Below are 21,309 nucleotides of genomic sequence, written 5' to 3' on the forward strand. Positions count from 1 at the left end.
TTGTAAAATTATGTCTCCCTCAGTATATTTTACTTATACATATATATGTGTATATGTATATGTATATGTATATATATATATATTTTAAGTTGGCAGTGCTCAAGATTACTTCTAGGTCTGTACTCAGGGACACTTCTGGTGAGGTTTGGGGAACTATATTGAGTGCCAGGACCTTAATCCAGGTTGCCCCTGTCCAAGGCAAGCACCCTGCCTGCTATACTAACCCTCCAGCCCCTTCCCCTGTGTATTTTAAAGTTCATCTAAGATTAAGAAATGTAAGGCTATAACCTCTCATATATCATAACTATATATGATATTTAAGATGAAATCTGACATTTAAAAAGGACTCTTTCTATGTAACAATTGATTTGGACAAGAATTGTGGATGATAAAAATCATTGGTGGATAGAGAAAATGATCACATAGGTCTTAAATAACATTCCTACATATTATTACTTACATATTACAAAAGGAAAAATGTTCTTTTGTACTGGAGATCTCTGGAGATCTCACCTTAGCCAAGAATTCAAATTGACATCACTAAATGACCTCACGTTTAGTAATGTCAATTTGAATTCTTGAGAAATCAAATTCTTGATATTTGATATAATGATTCTTTTTATGTAATGTAAGAGATCCATTATATTAACTACAAACATTTTAAAATTAATTATAATCTAATTATGTTTGTATCTCGCATGGTGATTCAATTAAAAAACCCCACCTCATTATGAGGAATAATTGGTTAAATTCAGAATAGGGAATGGTTTAAAAGTTACTTAACCCAGGGTTTAAGAACAACATCAGCCAAATTTATGTCATGGAAAGAATTTTTGGAATAACTGCTTAGATGGATAATACATAATTGACAAACAAAGCACAAGCTCGAATTGGACACTGGATTTTAAGATGAAGCCATTAAATTACAGTTTGTTGGGGTGGGTAATTCTGGGAAAAAGCTGAACCTAAACTGATATTAAATCAACATCACGATCACGACCATCCTGTTGTTCATCGGTTGCCTCGAGCAGGCCCCAGTAACATCTCCTTCGTCCTAGCCCTGAGATTTTTTAAAAAGTGCCATCTTTAAAGCTCTTTCAGGGTTAGGAGAATGAGACCCATCATTGTTACTGGTATTTGTCATATTGGGTACGCCATGGGGAGTTTGCCAGACTCTGCTGTGTGGGCAGGTTACATTTGGTAGCCTGCCAGTTTGTTCAAAGTAGGAATGAGATAATAAGATGTCACAATAAGATGTCGCGTGGCCGCAAATATGGCCGCACGCTTCCGGGAGCTGGGTTTTATAGTCTCTGAGTCTTGGCTGTTGATGGATTACACTGCGCCAGGGGGCCAGTTGGTGGGTGTGACCCCTACCTACTGGAATTTGGAGGATCTGGGTGGAGGATGTTCAGCCCCGATCCGAGCAGGCTTTGAGAGTTCAGCCCCGGGACCCACATGCCTTTGTTCCTCGGCCGGTACCTTCATGGGTGTGGAGAGTGGTCTCAGCATGGTGGTGGCTGGTTCTGGAGGTCTTCGGCTGCCAGAGCCCTGGTCGGGGCAGGGAGGGAAACTCAATCCGCTCCCCTCCAAGGGGCCCTGGTGAGGACAGCCAGGCGCGGGTGCAGGAGACTCTAAAGTTAAATCAACATGTCTTAGGTAAAATAATAATGTGATATTATTGGAAATGCCATTATTCATATTTCTAATACCTTGTATGCTGAGTTGTTTTCTTCTGACTCATAACATACTTAGAATTTACTTTTTGTTTAACAAATAGTCATAGATCCTAATTCATGGAGATTTAGTTCAATTATTAGTGGCATCAGGACTAAGGAATGAAGGAGTAGTATAAAAGGAGCAGATTACTTTCTTCTGAAAAACAGTTAGCAAAGTAATGGCATCTAGCTAACAAGTTTTGATTTAAAGGACCAACTTTAGCAAAGAAGGTGGGAAGGTGAATACCTTATTTCTACTTTCTTGATATTTTTCCTTCCATTTTTGCATTCCTACATCAAAGATTCTTATTTTATGTCATCTTATTTCACCACACCTCTACTGAGCACCTTCTGCATTGTAGTCAATATCACAGGCCCTGCATACATGAATGAGACATTGTCCTGTTCTTAAAGATAAATGCTCACATATTACAAGTTTCCCACTACATTGGAGTGAAAAAAAATAAAAGATAAGATTTTCTGAATTGAAACTTTGAGGTCAGATGGAGAGTGTTGAAAACTAACTTTAGGAATCATCGTAGTTTTATCACTGGAGGCATTGGTGAGGGAGAAATGGAGTAGGGGCCAGTATTTTCCTTACCATTGCCTGCTGTATGTATGCTGTGATTTAAAAAAGAGCAGCAGGCAAAGATAACAGAACTTAGTGCATGGTACAGGAACAATAAAAAGACTGAACATTCTAGGAAGAACAATCTCCATCTTGGAGAATACCAAGAAATATTTAAAAATAAATGCAAGCCAGGTAAGTAATTCCAGGGACTGCTACGTGACGATGGGTAGGATTTGCATAGATCAGCTGCCAAGGGAGTTGGCATATATAATGCCTCAGGCACCTATCTTATCATATGTTAACTGATCTTGGTCATTTAACAAATTTTACCCTGATAGTTAATAAATGAGTTATGTAAGGATTATATGCCTCAAGGAGATATGAGCAGCAACGTCCACATGTTGCTGTACTATGAATCAGTAATATTGATGATGAAAAGATAATTGCAGTGAGACTTTCCCATCTTTCAGTGTGACTCTTATTACAACATAAAAATATGATACTGAAAAAGAAAATCTTTGAATAAGTTGTTATTTTAGACCTGAGCTGAAAACCTGTACAGATAATCAAATCTTACTTTGTTTTGGAGTGATATGTTTATAAGACAAAAATTTTGTTGTCTACAAACATGATTGCCACTCAATGCCTCTGTTACAAAACACAGTACCCAAAAGAAGAGAGAGAGAACAAGGGGGAATGCTCTGCCACAGAGGCAGGATGGGATGGGGGGGATGGAGGGTGGGGGGATGCTGGGACCCGTGGTGGTGGAGGATGGGCACTGGTGGAGGGATGGGCACTTGATCATTGTATAACTGAAACCCAAGCAGAAAAATGTATAAGTCTATAACTGTACCTCATGGTGTTTCACTAATAAAAAAATTTAAAAAAAATTTTGTTGTCTAAATTCATCTGACTAGGTCTCCCTTTCTAACCTGTTGTGCCAGTTCTCATTAATTTTGCTCTATTATTGTGTCATTTTCAAAGTTACAAAATTGACTAACTTTCTTATTTTGTGGAGCAGGGTATTGGTGACACCCAGCTGTGCTCAAGTCTTACTTCTAGTTCTGTGTTCAGGGATCTCTTCTGACATGACTCAGGGGATCATTTGTGGTGCTGGGGATCCAATCTGGGATGGCCTCATACAAGACAAATACTCTACCCACTGTACTATCTTTCTAGCCCAAAATCAAGTAGTCTTTTTTTTTCTAATTGAGCAGTAATAAGTTGGTAAAGTTTCTACTCACATGAGAGAGTATTATTATATATGAGAAAAACTGTTCTAAATAATAAAATAGCATTTTACATATCAACCATAAATAAGCTAGTTCAATATTCTGTTGTAGAATATTGGGGATGGAGCGATAGCACAGCGGGTAGGGCGTTTACCTTGCACGCAGCCAACATGGCCGACCCGAGTTCGATTCCTCCGCCCCTCTCGGAGAGCCCGGCAAGCTGCCGAGAGTATCTCGCCCGCACGGCAGAGCCTGGCAAGCTCTCCGTGACGTATTCGATATGCCAGACACAGCAACAACAAAGTCTCCAATGGAGACGTTACTGGGCCCGCTCGAGCAAATAGATGATCAACGGTAGGGCCTTTACTTACTTAATATTCTGTCACAATATTATCACTTTACTTGTTGGTTATTTTTTAGGCCCCACCTTGTGATGTTTAGGGGTTACTCTGGGCTCTGCATTCAGGAATTACTCCTGTTGGTGCTACTGGGACTATATGAAGTGCTGGGGATCAAATCTGGATTGGTCAAATGCAAAACAAGCATCCTATCTCCTATACTATTTATCCAACCCCTGTAATGCTTTTTTGCAGAATCTTATAAGATTCATGCATAGAAGGCCTAATTCTGAGGCTATAATTATAACTAACTCAAACTGAAACATTCTGGTTTTATGTGGATTAGAGGATATTGGAAGTTAAATTCATATGCCTGTTTTATCTGAAGAAACTTATTAGATTTTTTCATTATAGTAACACATGAAAATTAAAGATACAAATATACAGATTCAGATAATGATTTTGTAATGCTAGAAATAAAATTAAGATTTTGACAAAACACAAGGGAAATGATAGCAAAAGTAGTTTACAGTTTAAATTCTCTCTTCATTTTGTTCAGAGGGAAGCAGTTGACTATAAAGAATAAACATCACTCAAGAGGATAATTAATTTTATGATTTAATCACTACAAATTACTTTAGACCCTGGTATCAAACAGCAGCATAATATTGTTTTCATTTGGTTATTCTCAACCGTTATGTTATTTTACTTTAGTTAGGCCACAAAACTACATTTAAAAGAATAGCTCACTTAAAATAAGATGCATACCAATTTTCACAAATGTAGAAAAGTTTTTATGCAGTTTTCATCTCTTATTTGTTCACACTCATTGTTTGATCTATAGAGCGTAGGAAATGGCCACACATGATTTCCTATGTTCCACACAGAGAGCAGAAAGGAAGGACAGAAATGTCTGGACCATTAATAACCGTAGAGGAAGCTCTGTGCTTTTATGTGCTGTGGATCGAGATCAAGAAAATAAAATAAGAAATTTCAGCTAAAAAATTTAGCATTTTTCCTTTACTAATTCAGTGCTCACTGTATGTAAACACAAATTTTCACTATTCTAATTTTTTATAAAGCATGAAGTAAGTATTATCCCTTTGAATGGGGTATCAGTAGTTTAGAGAGAGGTAACATAAACTTCCCATTAGCAAACACCTAGAAAGTTATGTCATGGGATTTAAATCTATACTGAAGATTTGGCACCAATAATATACTTTCAGTTCACTCAGCATTTTTTTTTTAGTTTTAATTGTGAGAAGACAAAAAATTTGCTAAGTTCCTAGTGTTCCAAGATTTTGTCACACCTTTTCCAAACTTACATACTAATGAACTTTGCCTCTTCAGTTACAGTTTTATCTCTCCAATTCTGGGAGAGTGAAGAGACGTGCATGGTGGCTTAATATGCCAAAAAATCAACCAACCAAAAAAAAAAAAAACAAACAAACAAATCCCCCAAAGCCCATAGCTCAGAGTTTAGAGAAAGACAAATCTGAAAATCTATGGCATGAATGGCAACAGGTATTGTCTTTATGTATACAAAAAAGTTATTTAACATAATAGAATGCCTACAAAAGCTGGAGAATTCAGATTGGCCAAATGACGGTTCCTCACGAGAGAAACTTCTTGAGCGGAACATTGAAGACACAGCCCAGAACTATGCAGAATGGGAGCTCAGAAGAAATACGACTCCATAAATATTAGTGAAATTACAAATTGATTGTTCTGGTCATGAGTGAATTTTTGGGCGAAAATGCCAAAAAAGAGAGATAATTTGTAACTAAATATAAAAAATACTCAGTCTCATGTCATCATAGGAGATAAGAGGCCATGAGGAAGTTAAGATCAAAGATGGGGATAAGATAGAATACATGTCTCACGAGTGTTAAGGCCTCAGTGCGATGTCCAATTCCTCCCACCAAAAGAGATCTAAAAAAAGCAGAGAAAAACAATGTTTTATAGACATAATCTGGAGGATTGTAGAATGATAAACTAGAAGAGTGTTGAAAAGATAAAAAAAATCTAACAAACACCATAGACTAGAGCAATCTAGACCCAGAGATATATTACAGGGAATAAAGCATTTGCCTTACATGCAGCCAAATCCAGTTCGATTGCCAGCATCAATATGTGGTTCATGAGCACCTTCAGAAGTTATCACTAAGCACAGAACCAGGATTAATCCCTGAGAACCTCTGGGTGTAGTCAACCTCAGCACCCTCCCCTCCCTACAAAATAACCTAGAGAAACTTTAAAGCCATTAAAAGAAGTGAAGGCCTCTTATGCAAAGTCTTATAATCATCCATGGTTGCACCTGATAATGATATCACCTGTAGCTGAATTCTCCAGATTCTATACCAGTATTTGTCAGAAGCTGTGGGGACTTGTGCAATAGGAGGTACAGACCTTGGGAGGAAGCATCTTTCAAGACTTCATATTCCTGATAGAGAATAGGTATAATGCAGTTTTCTGTGAAAGTAGTAAGAAAATGTGTAAGAGAGTCATAGCACAGATTAGAAGTTAACATCCATTACTGTCTCCTTGTTCAAACCATTTTTATGCAACTCAAGTCCTTCTTGGGGAAAGGCATTTTTGCTTTGCCGGAGATTGGGTAAAGAACATTAGACAGAACTTCAAAATATTCATTGAAAAACTGCCAAATATTCATCTGGTCAAGAATACATGCTGAATCAGTTGGGGTTATGATTAGGAGGAATCTGTTGCTTTATTTTGGGTACTTTTTTGAGCAAACCCAGGCTTAAGGATGCGTGAGTACATTTTGCAAAAGTGAACCAAGAGAGCGTAACAACAAAATGGCGAAGAGAGACAGGGCAGGAACAAGAAGCAATAAAGAGTAGATTAATTGGCTGGAGTAACTAGGCTTCAATTCTACTGGGAACCCTTTGAGAAATCCTAAGAAACACACTTTATATGATCTGTAGAGGGCCAGAGAAAGTCAGGACAATTCCTAAGACCTCTTGGTGCTTCACTCTTGGTACTTCATACCTACCCTATTCCTAGACTGACAATAAGTTGGACAAATTTGTTAGATCTCTGTAGCAAGACATTTCTCTGAATGAAAACTTCTGATAAGTATCCTTCAGGGTAAGCAGTGTACAAGTAGAATTTATCCTTAGAGATTGAAATACAAAAGAGGTCAATGACTCTACTGCATTTATGGTCCAGCACTAAGAATTTATTGGGACTAGAATGGTAATAGAGTGGATAGGGCTCTTGCCTTGCACGTTGCTGACTCAGTCCCTCAAGTCCCACCAGGAATGGGTCCTTAGCACAGAGCCAGGAGTAATCCCAGAGCATTATAGAGTTTGCTCCCTCCCAAACGAATCATAAGCCGTTATGACAGTACATATATATATATATATATATATATATAATTTCTTGGGAGGGGGGAGAAAATCTGGCAGCACTACAGAAGTTGTTGCTAATGTACATAGTTACTGTGATTTGTTGATTATACATCACAGGATGGAGACTCTTTTTAATAACTCAAAGGATTTTTTATTGCTAATTTCCATAGTAAACTTCTGATGTTCATCTTTATTTTTAATTTATTATTTTACAACTTTCATCAAGGCACTGTGATTTACAACAACACAGTTAATGATACATACATGTATACAATGTTTGACATTCCATCCACCACTAGAGTGTCAGTTTCTCTCCACCAATGACCCACGGACTCCTCCCATCTACCCCATCCCTCAGTAAACTCAGTCTTATAGGCCAAATTTTAGTTTCTGCTGCTTTGGCCATGTCTTATTGCCATTTTAGATTTCTCTCATATGTGAGATAAAAAGGAAACCTAAGGGAAAGACTTTCTTACACTTACCAAAAGTTCCTAAAATTTACCATAAAATCTGCAACTTGGGAAATCAGACCTCACTATGTCTTGAAAGGATCAGATGACTACTCTTGCTGTTTTCTCTTGATTTTACTATGAATAAAAATAATTCAGAAGAAGTAAGATAGATGAAATGAAAAATGAAAGGGAACAAGACCAAAAAGAGAAATAAGTTTCAGGGATGTCTGTTTAAAGTCAATGGTCTGACATTCATGTAAATATACCACCTTAACTCAATTTAGATCATCTAATAGAATTGTCAACCAAACAGTTCTGGGAAAAAACAACAAAGACCCTACCTTTAGTTAAGGTAGGGTCTCAATTAATTTGGAGCTTTTACCTTTTAATTTGCTTCCAAATTTAAGGGTGCAATCATTCATAGCACATTCTTTTATTAAAATTTTTTAAATTTTTATTAGTGAGACACCATGAGGTACAGATGTAGACTTACAAATTTTTGTGCTTGGGTTTCAATTATGCAATGATCAAATACCCATCCCTCCACCAGTGCCCATTTCCCACCACCACAGATGCCAGTATCCCTCCCCCCACCACCCTACCTCTGTGGCAGGGCATTCCCTTTTGTTATCTCTCTCCTTTTGAGTGCTGTGGTTTGCAAAAGAGACATTGAGTGGCAATCATGTTTGATCTAGAGTCTACTCTCAGCACGCATCTCCCATCCTGGGAGGATCCTCTCAATACCCTTTATTTGGTGCTCCCTTCTCTATCTGAGCTCCCTTTTCCCCTAGCATGTGTGGCTGGCCTCTAAACCATGGAGCAAAATTCCTGGTACTAATCCCCGCCATTCTTGGGTGTTAGTCTCCAATTTTGTTACTTTATGTTCCCCAGATGAATGCAATCTTTCTATGTCCATCCCTCTCTTTCTGAGTCATTTGGCTTAACATGATACTTGCCACTTGTATGTAAATTTCATGACTTCCTCTTTTCTAACAGCTACATAGTACTCCATTGTGTAAATGTACCAAAGTTTCTTTAACCAGTTCTCCGTGTCTGTGTGTGATTCACTTCTATCCTCAGTGAATCGTGGTCTGAAAGATGGTTCATAGTACATTCTTTAGCACCAAATACACCCCAGTGTGCTTGATGTGGACACATAACAAAGATTTTTTTGTTTTTTTTTCTTTTCTTTTTTTAAAGAATAAATAAAAAAAAAAACAGTACTCTGTGTGGTAGAATCTCTGACCCAATTGTTTGGATTGTTAAAAGAACTTGTAACTTGTGACAATTTGTACAAGTGAAAGTACCTATTTTGTCCCAGAAAGAAAGAATGAGAGAGAGAGGATGGAAGGAAGGAAGGAAGGAAGGAAGGAAGGAAGGAAGGGAGGGAGGGAGGGAGGGAGGGAGGGAGGGAGGGAAAGAAAAGAGGGTGAAAGAAAATTGAAAAGTGCTAGAAGGAGGAGTTGAGATGGTGACATTTGCTGTTAAATGATACTTCTTTTTTGTCAGATAGGAGAGTAAGTAATTCAGGGTAATGTTTTGGTTCTGAGCATATACATTGCTAAAAATATTTTAACTATTTGAGGATGGTTTGGGAACCCACTCAGTTGCAACAGATGTTGAAAACAATTTCCCATTTTTGGGTATCCCAGGATCCCTCACTATCTTGTACTGGTGGTCCCAATCCTGAGTGACTAGGTTAGAATGGGGATGATCCACTCAGGCAATCCTAGAAGATACTTTCCCCAAGTCTCACCAGCTGGCTGAGTAAGACACCCATTCCACTAAATGTTCTGAAGCTGCAGAATACTTACAATTTTAAAACTTGTAATTCTTTTCAGACATGGATAGAGTGGGAATTTCTGTCCTTAGAGGCCCCAAGTTTGTAGTTGACAGTCTTTTCCTCAAGCATGTCTTATATATGAGAAATCATGAAGCATACCTCAACTAAAACATATAAATCATGCAAAAGGATAAATCAACTCTCAAGGATTGAGAACTATCAACCTGGTTCTTTATTCTTGGACAGCTCACAAAATTCACAATTTACTTTTTTTTCCATGTAAAAAAGTAAAATTGAGAATCAAAGTATTAAAAAAGAATCAATTACATATTGTTGTTGGAATCATTTTCTGGATGTTTTTTCCAAAGAGTCAAGTAAGAGATTAGTCTCCAGATGTGCGCTGATGGCCAAGGTATCTTCAGATATATTCAACTGATTTTATAAATAACCCTTTAAAAACTATGGGTTGTCTGTGTTTAGTTGGAAAATAATTTGTTTCAATTTGATAGTTAAGATGAAAAGTCAAACTTTCCTGACTAAACAGAGACAGATATTCTTGGTACAGAGGAAGTCAATGCTAAGTAAGTGCTTTGTTCTGCTTTTCCTGGGCCAGTTTTCCCAGAACTGAATATTGAAGATCCTGTATTTAGGGAAGTAAATATTAAATTATTTATACATGGACCTAAATCTAAGTGGGAAATAGAGTTGGACTCCACTGAACTTTCAGAGACAACCTGTAGGTACCTAGTGTAGTTCTCTCTGATAACATTTGAATGTTCTTTATTATTCATCATATCTGAAAAAAATGAGCTAATTTAATTTGTACCTTCTTTCCTAACAGCAAGCAGTCAAAACACTTTGTGTTATTGAGAAAAATCCCTATTTTGGTGTATTTCAAAACACCTCAAATCCTTGTGCCAAGTCAATTGCAATGCTATGAATGTTCTATCTTTTTACACTCCTTACTGATATTCAACTAGGGATGATCTCCCTTGTGACATCATGATAGTCTAAAAAGTTATGACTCATTACTCAGGACTCAGTTCAGGTGGCACCATCTCTAGTCCTCCCACATGTTACACCTGTGATCAGATGGTCATGATTATTACGGAATTTTTACAGTGTGGTGGTCATTTTCTTCTAGATAACAATTACCCAAAATACAATCATTGGGTCAATAAAATCAAAATACTGGTGACATGGAGAAAGAAATTACTTAAATGTATATACCTGAGCCCATTTATCATTAATAGATTTGCTCAAGTGGGCACCAGGAATGTCTCCATTGAGAGAGAGGGTCTCCATTGTTCCTGTTTTTGGCATATCAAATATGCCATGGAGAGCTTGCCAGGCTCTGCCATGTGGGTGGGATACTCTCCAGAGCTTGTCGGGCTCTCTGAGAGGGACGAAGGAATTGAACCTGGGTAGGCCGCATGCCAGGCAAACACCCTACCTGCTGTGCTATCGCTCCAGCCCATATATATATATATATATATATATAAATATATAAATATATATATGCTCGAGCAAATCGATGAACAATGGGAGGACAGTATATCACTGTCCTCCCATTGTTCATCGATTTGCTCGAGCGGGCCCAGTAATGTCTCCATTGGAGACTTTGTTGTTACTGTGTCTGGCATATCAAATACATCACAGGTAGCTTGCCAGGCTCTGCCGTGCGGGCGAGATACTCTCTGTAGCTTGCTGGGCTCTCCGAGAGGGGCGGAGGAATCGAACTCGGGTCGGCCATGTTGGCTGCGTGCAAGGCAAATGCCCTACCACTGTGCTATCACTCCAGCCCATATATAGGAGCGATAGCACAGTGGTAGGGCATTTGCCTTGCGTGCAGGCGACCTGGCCGAGCCGGGTTCAGTTCCTCCGCCCCTCTTGGAGAGCCCGGCAAGCTACCGAGAGTATCCTGCCTGCACCGCAGAGCCTGGAAAGCTCCCGGTGGTGTATTCGGTGGTGTATTCAGTATGCCCAACACAGTAACAACACAGTAACAGTAACAACACAGTAACAGTAACAATAACAACAGTAAAAACAGTAACAGTAAAACAGTAACAGTAACAACAAGTCTCAAGATGGTGATGGTACTGAACCCACTTGAGCAAATCGATGAACAATGGGAGGGCAGTGCATATACATATATATGTATATATAAAATAATATAAATTACTTAAATGTATATGTCAGGGATTCTTAGAATCTCTGACAAGAATTCCCAAACCTGCACTTTTATTAAATTAATTAAGTGATATGTAGGTAAAAGAAAATGTGAAAGCCACTGCCTTCTATGAGGAATGGAGACTATATATTTAATCGTTACTGTGTCCTTGGTGTGCAACATGTAACCAGGTATTCAGTTGGTATCTAATGAATATTGACTACTAAATTCCCACTGTATGCTGCACATTTCATTCCTTCCTTCATTTCACTTAACCATTTATTAAACAAAATATTTAAGAATCCAAGGGAGGCCACACATTTTTCCTAGGGACTAGGAATCCAAGGGAAAGCAAATCCCACTTTAAATGTGTATACTGTCATGTGACTTGTTAAAATCGATTTCTATTACTAACTGCATTGAGAACAAGCTCCTTACCACTTTACACCTATCTCAACACTAGCGTTATGGTGCAAACTCTACCACAACTTTCAGGCCCAGTTTGTTTCATTTTCTTCACAAATTTTTCTTAATCTTTTTTAATCTTTCCCTTTCTTTACCACTCAAAAACATCTTCTCTCCTTTGCTTTAACCTTTATTGTTCTCACAGAATGAGAGAGAATGAGGGTTTATCACTTCATTCTCACATTTGATAGTGAATTCCACAAAAGTAGGAGTCAGATTGTATCTAATTTTTGCAGATTCCTTGATATTTCCATCTATTGACTTAGTTCTGCTTTCATTCTTTAAACAGTTCATAAACACCACCAAGACTGAAGCTCTTTCTCCTTGTATTTTGTCTGGGTGCACAGTGCTCTGAATTAAGACTGTGTCTTTAAGAGCTTGAGGTAATATCAAAGTTTATTTAATAAATTGGAACCTAGAACATTCACCCTAAGGGTTCCCAAGTAATTCTGGCTGGAGACGAGCATGTGGGTGAAGTCTCCTACCTTTGATGAAAAACTTAGTAAAGTTTAAACTGATTCATTGACTTCTATGATTGGGGAAAATAAAAACAGCTCTGACATCAGATTTTCCCAAGCTCCAAAGTTGTTGATAGCCTTCCAAAGACCAAAAGAGATGTTTATTTCCACATTCCCAGAAACACTTAGGGACAGAGGATGCAGTCTAATGGCAAATAATGCTGCCTTGGGGATGTGTCCTCTCTGTGTACATTTTTAGAACTTTCACCAATCACCCTGAGGCTTGGTGATGAGAGTCTGGTAGTCTGTTATGAATATCTGTCATGACTCACTTTTGTATTCTCAATGTCCTCTAGCTGCTCCACCCAATTTTGAGTTAACATGATTATCTTCCCTCATTCATTGCTTGAAGATTTGTCAGACTCTCCCACTCCACTTTCCATGCATTACATCACCATAGATGTTCATGGTCAAGATAGTGTCTGTTTCAATGAGCCAAGTTCATTAAGCCATCAGCAGGTAGTTTGAACCTCTTTGTTGCCTATGCATGATATAGTCACTGAATGACTCAACAAACTGCCTCACCTGAAAAAAACTGCCTCACCTGAAAATTCCATGTCGAATAAAAAGTGTTAATTGTACAGAGAAGATAAGAGAGACTTTTTAGTGATATATTTAATGTAGTATACACAGTTGGTACTCAGGGATGACTTCTAATTTTTTGCTCAGGGATGACTTCGTGGCACAGCTTCAGAGTACATCTGTGGTGCGAGAAACCACTTTAACACCTGTATCACCTTTCTGACCCACATTTTTGTTTTAATTTTTTAAATGTAGGAGTACTGCTACTTATTCAGTCACTGATTAAGGTGACTGACATGGGCTTGAACTCCATATTACTTTTTTAAAAAAATTCTATTGAGCACACATGAGATAGACCATTTCAGAGCTACTCATGATTGGCTTTCAGTCATACAATGATCCAACACCCATCCTCCACCAGTGTACATTTCCCACCATCAATGTCCCCCATTTCCCTTTCACCATCCCATAACATTCCCCCCCAGCCCCAGTCTTCTTTTATGGCAGGCACTTTTCTTCTTTTTCTCTCTCCTTTTCCTTTTGTACATTATGGTTTACAATATAGGTACTAAGAGACCATCGCGCTTGTTCAGGGCATTCAGTATTTTTATCCAGATGGTAAGACTGGAGTAGCTTTTTAACTGAGTGGCAGCTTTGAGGTGTAGACATGACTACGGAGGCTTTTGAAAGTTCAGTCTTGCATAGGGAGGTGGGAGAAGATAATCCATCACAACCCTGAAAGAGTCTGGAGATTTCAGTTACAAAACCTGCATACTCAAATTTTCAGCAGATTGTATCTCCACGCGGTCCCTCCCTCCTGAGATGGTGGAGTCCAGCTGGGGCCGTGGTGGTGATTTTGGATTGTGGAAGCAAGCGGCTGCCAGGGTTTCTCCTTAGGCTAACTCAGTCCCCTCTGATTTACCCCAGTCTATTCAGTCTTGCACAGGTCTGAGATTAATTACATTTTTTGATCTCCTTGAATATCTATTTATGGGTCTCTGAAACAAGGCCTATAAATGAGCTTGTTTAGTTGAGCCAGAGGTGGTTCGTGGACATGGCTCCCACATAAACTAACTTTTGGCCATTTAACTTAGGAAACTTGGCCCGAGTTGTTGGGGTCTGGCCAGAGGCACAGCGGCAATTTGGGAGTGTCAGAAAGCCTGAAGTCACCATCAGGCTGCTGATGCACTCACCCGGTGGGTACAGGTTGACATGCTGGTGTCACCATACTCCCTTCTGACACAAATTTTGTTTTGAATAAGGCACACAAGAAACCTTTACAATGTTTACAATGTTTACATAGAATAGTACTTCAATTTAAGTAAAAAAATTACTTGATATTCTCCACTGCACTGGCTTTGTTTTCATTTTTCTCTATGTAACTGTGTACTAGGGATATGTGTTGTTCTTGTCTGATCCTAGTTCCACCCCTGGCACCACATATGGTCCCTAAGAACCATCAAGAGTAACCCCTAAGTACTACCAGGTGTGACCTGAGATTTCCCCCACAAAAAACAACATTATTGCTATGAGAAAAAATTTATGCTATAAACTTCAGAAGGAATTATAGAAGTTAGTGGCAGTTTTACTACATGGTACTGGAATAAAGATACACCTTCTGATCCATGGCTCAGAATTGAATACTCTATGACATATTAATGTTTAATAAAGGAGTTGAGATCATGAAATTGAGTAGAGGTAGCCTCTTCAAGAAACAGTGCTGAGAAAATTGGAAAACTATAAAGTTGGGCCCATATCTTACAACTCACACAAAAATCAATTCAAAGTAGATAAAGACCTTGAGACCCGACCAGAAACTATAAACACATTAAAGAAAATATAGGCAGAACACTTCACAAGGTTTGGACCTCAAACGTGCCTTCAATGATCTGATACCACTGGCAAAGGCAACAAAATAAAAAATAAATAAATATGACTACATAAAGTTAAACAGCTCATGGGGAAAAAAAACATGGGCTAAACTCAAAGACAGGTAACTGAATGGTAAAAAAAATATTTGGCAGTCAACACATCAGGTAAAGGTTTGATATCCAGAATATATAAAATATAAAGATCAACAAAAAAGAAATTCAAAAATCCTATCAATTAATGGGGAGAGGAGATGAATAGACACTTCTCAGAGAAAGACAGTGGATGCCAGTAGGCATATGGAAAAATGCTCAGCATCACTTACCATCAAAGAGAAATCCAAAGCAAGACAACAACAAGATACCTCTCACACCAATGAGAATGGCACATACCAGAAATAGTAAGGACAATCTGTATTGGTGGGGATGTGATAAACAAAAGGAGCTTTTATCCACTGCTGGTGGGAATGTTGTCTGGTACAACCCCTGTGGAAAACAGTATGGAGAGTTCTCAGTAAACTTAGAATTGAACTGCCATGTGACCCAGCGTTCCACTCTTGGGCACCTATCCCCAGGTCATATAAACAGTCTCTCAAAAGGACACATATAAACCATTATTCATTGATGCACTCAATACAGTAGATAGCTAAGATATGGAATTGACTTTGATGTCCAATGACAAATGAATGGATCATGAAGATGTGATATATATAAGCAATGAAATACTATGTAGCTGCAAGGAACAATGAAATCGTGCAATTTGCTGCAACATGGTTGGTATTGGAAGATATCATGTTGAGTGAAATAAGTCAGAAGAAGAAAGAACAACACAGGATGATCTCACGTACCTGTGGAATATAAACTACTGGATGAGAAAATGTACTGGAGTAGATGGGGAATGCTTAGCTTATTCTTGACTCCAGTGTTTGGAGAGGAAACAGAGAAGGAAGAAATCAGTGGGGTAAGAAGAGAATAAGAAATAATAGGTTAACAGGCATCAGGGCTTCAGTTATATCAGTGATATGAGCTAGGGGTATAGCCACACACCTCAAAACAGATTCAACAGAACTGAAAGCATGAGATCTAAACAGCAATCATTGAAATTTTGCAATGCACCTGTCAAGTTGACAGGTGGGGGTGTTATGGGGGTTTGGATGGGGTGGGAATCTGGAAACCCTGGTGGAGGGAAGTTGACACTGCTGGAGGAATTGGTGTTGAATTATTGTATGCCTAAATTTCATCTATCAGTAACTTTGTAAATCATAGCTCTTTAATAAAAATTTTTAAAATATCAACCTGAATTTTAAGTCAATTCAAAGTAGATAAAGTAGAATCCCTAGACCAGATAAATGCCAAAACAAACATTTCTTGAGGATGCAAGCAATTTTATTTATTTTTTGAGAATTTAGAGCAATGGGTAAACTGTTATATTTTGTAGTGATTGAACCACTGAAATACATGCAGAATAAAGGTTGAAATCATAACTGACTTCCAAAAAGAGTGCTTAATCACTTACTTAATCACTTAACTTCCCGATAGTCGACGATTTGCTCGAGCAGGCGCCAGTAACGTCTCCATTTATCCCTGTCGCGTGCTTGTGTAGCTCAATGGCATCTGTTCGCTCCGGGAACATGAAGGGCCTCAAACCGATCGTTCATGATCTTTTTTCTTTTTTAAATTTATTTATTTATTTATTGAATCACCATGGGAAAGGTTACAAAGCTTTCAGGTTTAGGTCTCAGCCATGCAAATATCAAGCACATTTCCCTTTACCAAAACTTATTTTTTACCATGAAGAACCCCAATAAAACCCCACCCCCCAACCCTCCCAGTCCCTGTGGGGCAGATGAATTCTAGTTAACACTCTATCTGCTTTGATTAGATTCATTGTTTCATTAAAAGATTCACCACTATTATTTAGAGTTTACCCCCCCCCCCCAAATCAGACATGCTGACAAAGCATTGTGAAGTGATTTGCTTTCTACAGCTGGGTTCAAGAATTATATGTTGGTTTTGGATTTCTGCTATTTTACTTATTGACCCTGGAAGTATTTCTACTGAAAGTCAGATAGTTAAGAAATTGGTTTCTGTGCTCTGGAGTCGTGGCCGTGCTGGAGAGCCGCTAGTGGGGGGCAACTGGTGGCCTCGGTAGGGCGTGAAGGGCGGACCAAAACGCCTCCCTTCCCATGAGGTTCCAGTTGCCCCCAGTCCCCCGGCTCATACCTGCTGTCCACAAGGCTCCCATGCGGCCGCCATCTTTCTTTCCAGAGAGGAGAAGGCGACTGGGGCAACACCCTTTCCCCTCTGGACAGACCTGATGGCCTGGATTAACGCATAGTCCGTTCACTTTTCTGCTCCAAGCTGCCGGGTTCTGCATTAAGTCCTTGTGCTTCTGGGGCCGTGGCTGTGCTGGAGAGCCGCTCGGGGGGGGGGGGGGGGGGGGGGCAAATGGTGACCTCGTTAGGGCGTGAAGGACAGACCGGAATGCCCCCCTTCCCATGAGGTTTTAGTCGCCCCCACACCCCCGGCTCATACCTGCTGTCCACAAGGCTCCCATGTGGCCACCATCTTTCTTTCCAGAGGGAGGAGGGCAGAAGGGACCAACACCCTCTCCCCTCCGGGCAGACATGATGGCCTGGATTAACGCATAGTCCTTTCACTTTTCTGCTCCAAGCTGCTGGGTTCTGCATTAAGTCCTTGTGCTTCTGGGGCTGTGGCCGTGCTGGAGAGCCGCTCATGGGGGGCAACTGGTGACCTCGGTAGGGCGTGAAGGGCGGACCGAAACGACCCCCTTCCCATGAGGTTTTAGTCGCCCCCACTCCCCCGGCTCATACCTGCTGTCCACAAGGCTCCCATGTGGCCGCCATCTTTCTTTCCAGAGAGGAGAAGGCGACTGGGGCAACACCCTTTCCCCTCTAGCAGACTTGATGGCCTGGATTAACGCATGGTCCATTCACTTTTCTGCTCCAAGCTTCCGGGTTCTGCATTAAGTCCTTGTGCTTCTGGGGCCGTGACCGTGCTGGAGAGCCGCTCGTGGGGGGCAACTGGTGACCTCATTAGGGCGTGAAGGACGGACCGGAACGCCCCCCTTCCCATGAAGTTTTAGTGACCCCCACACCCCCGGCTCATACCTGCTGTCCACAAGGCTCCCATGTGGCTGCCATCTTTCTTTCCAGAGAGGAGAGGGCGAATGGGGCAACACCCTTTCCCCTCCGGACAGTCATGATGGCCTGGATTAACGCATAGCCCGTTCACTTTTCTGCTCCAAGCTGCTGGGTTATGCATTAAGTCCTTGTGTTTCTGGGGCTGTGGCCGTGCTCCAAACTTAACTATGATTTTCAGAGAGAAACGTTGGGTGGTTTACTTCCCATGGACCACTTTGTATATAGAGAGATGTCGTGTGGCCGCGTGAATGGCCTTGCGGTTTTGAGGAAAAGTCCTAGTTCCCGCATACTCGAGCTGTGGTTGTAGAGACTTCTGGTCACCAGGGTTCCACCTGGGGGAGGCGGGATGCGGTACCTACCCCATCTGGGGCTTCCCGATGATCTCGGCTCTTTTTGGAACCTGTTTTTTTTTTCCCCTTCGGGATCTGTGGATCCCGCCCTCCATGTTGTCCTTCTCTTCAGCTGAATGCTGTAAATATGGCGCTGGGGGTCGGGCTGTGGGTGTGACTTCCAGAATCTGAGGTTACCTGGGAGTTGTAGTCCCGGCAGATTTGAGGAAAAGTCCAAATTCCCGCATACTCGAGCTGTGGTTGTAGAGGATTCTGGTCACCGGGGTTCCATCTGGGGGAGGCGGGATGCGGTACCTACCCCATCTGGGGCTTCCCGATGATCTCGGCTCTTTTTGGATCCTGTTTCTTTTTTTTTCCCCTTCGGGATCTGTGGGTCCCGCCCTCCATGTTGTGTTCTCGTTCATGATCTTGACGAAGAAGTCTGACCATCTGGTAGGTGGGCGGCCACGCGGTCTTTTGACATCCCGTGGAATCCAGTCGGTAACAGCTCTAGTCCAGCGGTCGTCTTTAAATCTCATTACGTGACCAGCCCATCTGATTTTCGACACCTTGGCAAATGAGACAGCATCCCTGATTCTTGATCGTCGACGGATGTGAGAACTCCGGATTCTTTCTCTCATATGAGTGAAACGTGACATTACAAGCATAGCTCTTTCTATTCCTCTTTGGGAGACCTGAATAGCGTTCTCATCTTGTTTGCGTAGGGCCCAGGTCTCTGAGGCATATGTTAATGCAGGAAGAACAGTGGAATCAAAGAGATGTGCCCGGAGCCGGAGGTTCTTCGTCCTCTGAGCTATTTCTTCGACGTTCTTGAAGGCATTCCAAGCTGCTCTCTTCCTCCTGCGCAGCTCAGGTGCCAGGTCATTTGTCATGTTGACCTCCCGACCTAGGTACACATAGCTGTTGCATTCGGAGATGGTCGTTCCATTGAGAGCGAATGGGGTGTCAGGAACAAGGCTGTTTCTCATAAACATTGTCTTTGTAAGATTCAGCTGTAGTCCTACCTTTCCACACTCACGGTCAAAGTCGGCCAGCAATTGTGCTGCTTAGCTGATGTTTGGTGTTATTAAAACAATGTCATCAGCAAAGCGGAGGTGGTGTAGTTGCCGACCATCTATCTTCACTCCCATTCCTTCCCATTCCAGTCGTCGCATGATGTTCTCGAGGGTGGCACTGAAGAGTTTCGGTGAAATGGTATTACCCTGCTGCACCCCTCTCTTGACATCAAGGATCACTTCTTTGTAGAATGGTGAGATCCTGGTAGTGAATCCGCAATACAGCTCACGGAGGATCCTGATGTATTGGGCTTGAATGCCCTGATTGGCTAGGGCTTCAATGACTGCTTCCGTTTCAACAGAATCAAAGGCCTTCTTTAAATCAATGAACGTTAAACAGAGCGGCATCTTGAACTCCCGAGAAACCTCAGTGAGCTTGGTTATCGTGTGGATATGGTCGATGGTGCTGAATCCTTTGCGGAACCCGGCTTGCTCGCATGGTTGTCCTTCATCTAGTGTTCTGCCAATCCTATTTAGGATGACTCGAGTGAACAACTTGTAGATGACAGACAATAGGCAGATCAGGCGATAGTTGCCAATGTCATGGATGTCTCCCTTCTTGAACAGTAGTACGGTCCTGCTGGTATTCCATTGGGATGGAACCTTGCATTCAGACAGGTAGCGAGTGAAGAGTCGAGCCAGTGTATTGATGAATACTGACGGCAGTTTCTTCAGGTGTTCAGGTCTGACCTTGTCTGGGCCGGGTGCTGTTTGTTTCTTTACCGACGAAATGGTGTGTCGGATTTCAGAAGGGAGAACGTTGGGAACGTCATATCCATCCTGTGGAATTTGGTATGTCGGCAAGTGGACATGGCTATGGAAGAGATTTGAGTAGAAGTCATGGATAATCTTCTCTATTGCCGTTCTGGAGGATGTGATGGATCCATCAGGACGTCGGAGGGCAGTCATCTTGGTCTTGTAGTTGGCGAAGGACAGGCGGGCGTTATGAATACTTTTCCCGGCTTCTGCCGCATCTACCAGTACTTCTGCTCTTCTCTCTTTGAGGTCTTCCTTGATCGCATCTCTGCACTGCTTTGCGAGCTCGGACGTTAGCTTGAGGTTGCCTGAGGCATGCGCCAAACCACGCTGGTGAATTAGCTCAAGAGTTTTCAAAGATAGGCGATTTTTTGTGGCTATCTCTCTCTTTGCATTCCTCGCACATTCATGGAGGTGCTGAACCAGTCGATCGTATTCCTGTTGTCAACAATGGCATCTTCCCATGTTGCCGCAATAGTACCAAAGAGTTCCCAGTTGGTGGTCATTCTGAGAATTCTCTTTTTGAACTTTGCAGCCCTTTCTCCCCGCTCTGTGAAGTAGAATTTTGCATGAGGAGACGGTGGTCTGATCCCATTCGAAATTTTGGGACAACAGCGACATCAGTCAGGCAAAACCGTCGATTGAATATGATGTGGTCTATTTCGTTGTGGAATCGTCCACCGGGAGACTCCCATGTTCATCGTTTAGATTCTGCCTTCTGGAACTGTGAGTTACCATGAATGGTCTTGGTCGACATGATGAACTCAGACAGTCTCTCACCCTGTTCGTTCCATTCTAGATCATGGGTCCCGATGTGAAGTTCTTCAGCTGATCTTCTCGGTCCTATCTTGGCATTAAAATCACCCACAATGATCTTGTAGAAGGTGTGGTCTTCTTTTAGAACTTCTCTAGCTCCATGTAGAACTTCTCGATTTCTCTTTCATCATAATGAGATTTTGGTGCGTAGACAACGAAGATA

This window comes from Sorex fumeus, unplaced genomic scaffold (assembly GCF_029834395.1).
Source record: "Sorex fumeus unplaced genomic scaffold, SorFum_2.1 ptg000043l, whole genome shotgun sequence".
Taxonomy (NCBI): Eukaryota; Metazoa; Chordata; class Mammalia; order Eulipotyphla; family Soricidae; genus Sorex; species Sorex fumeus.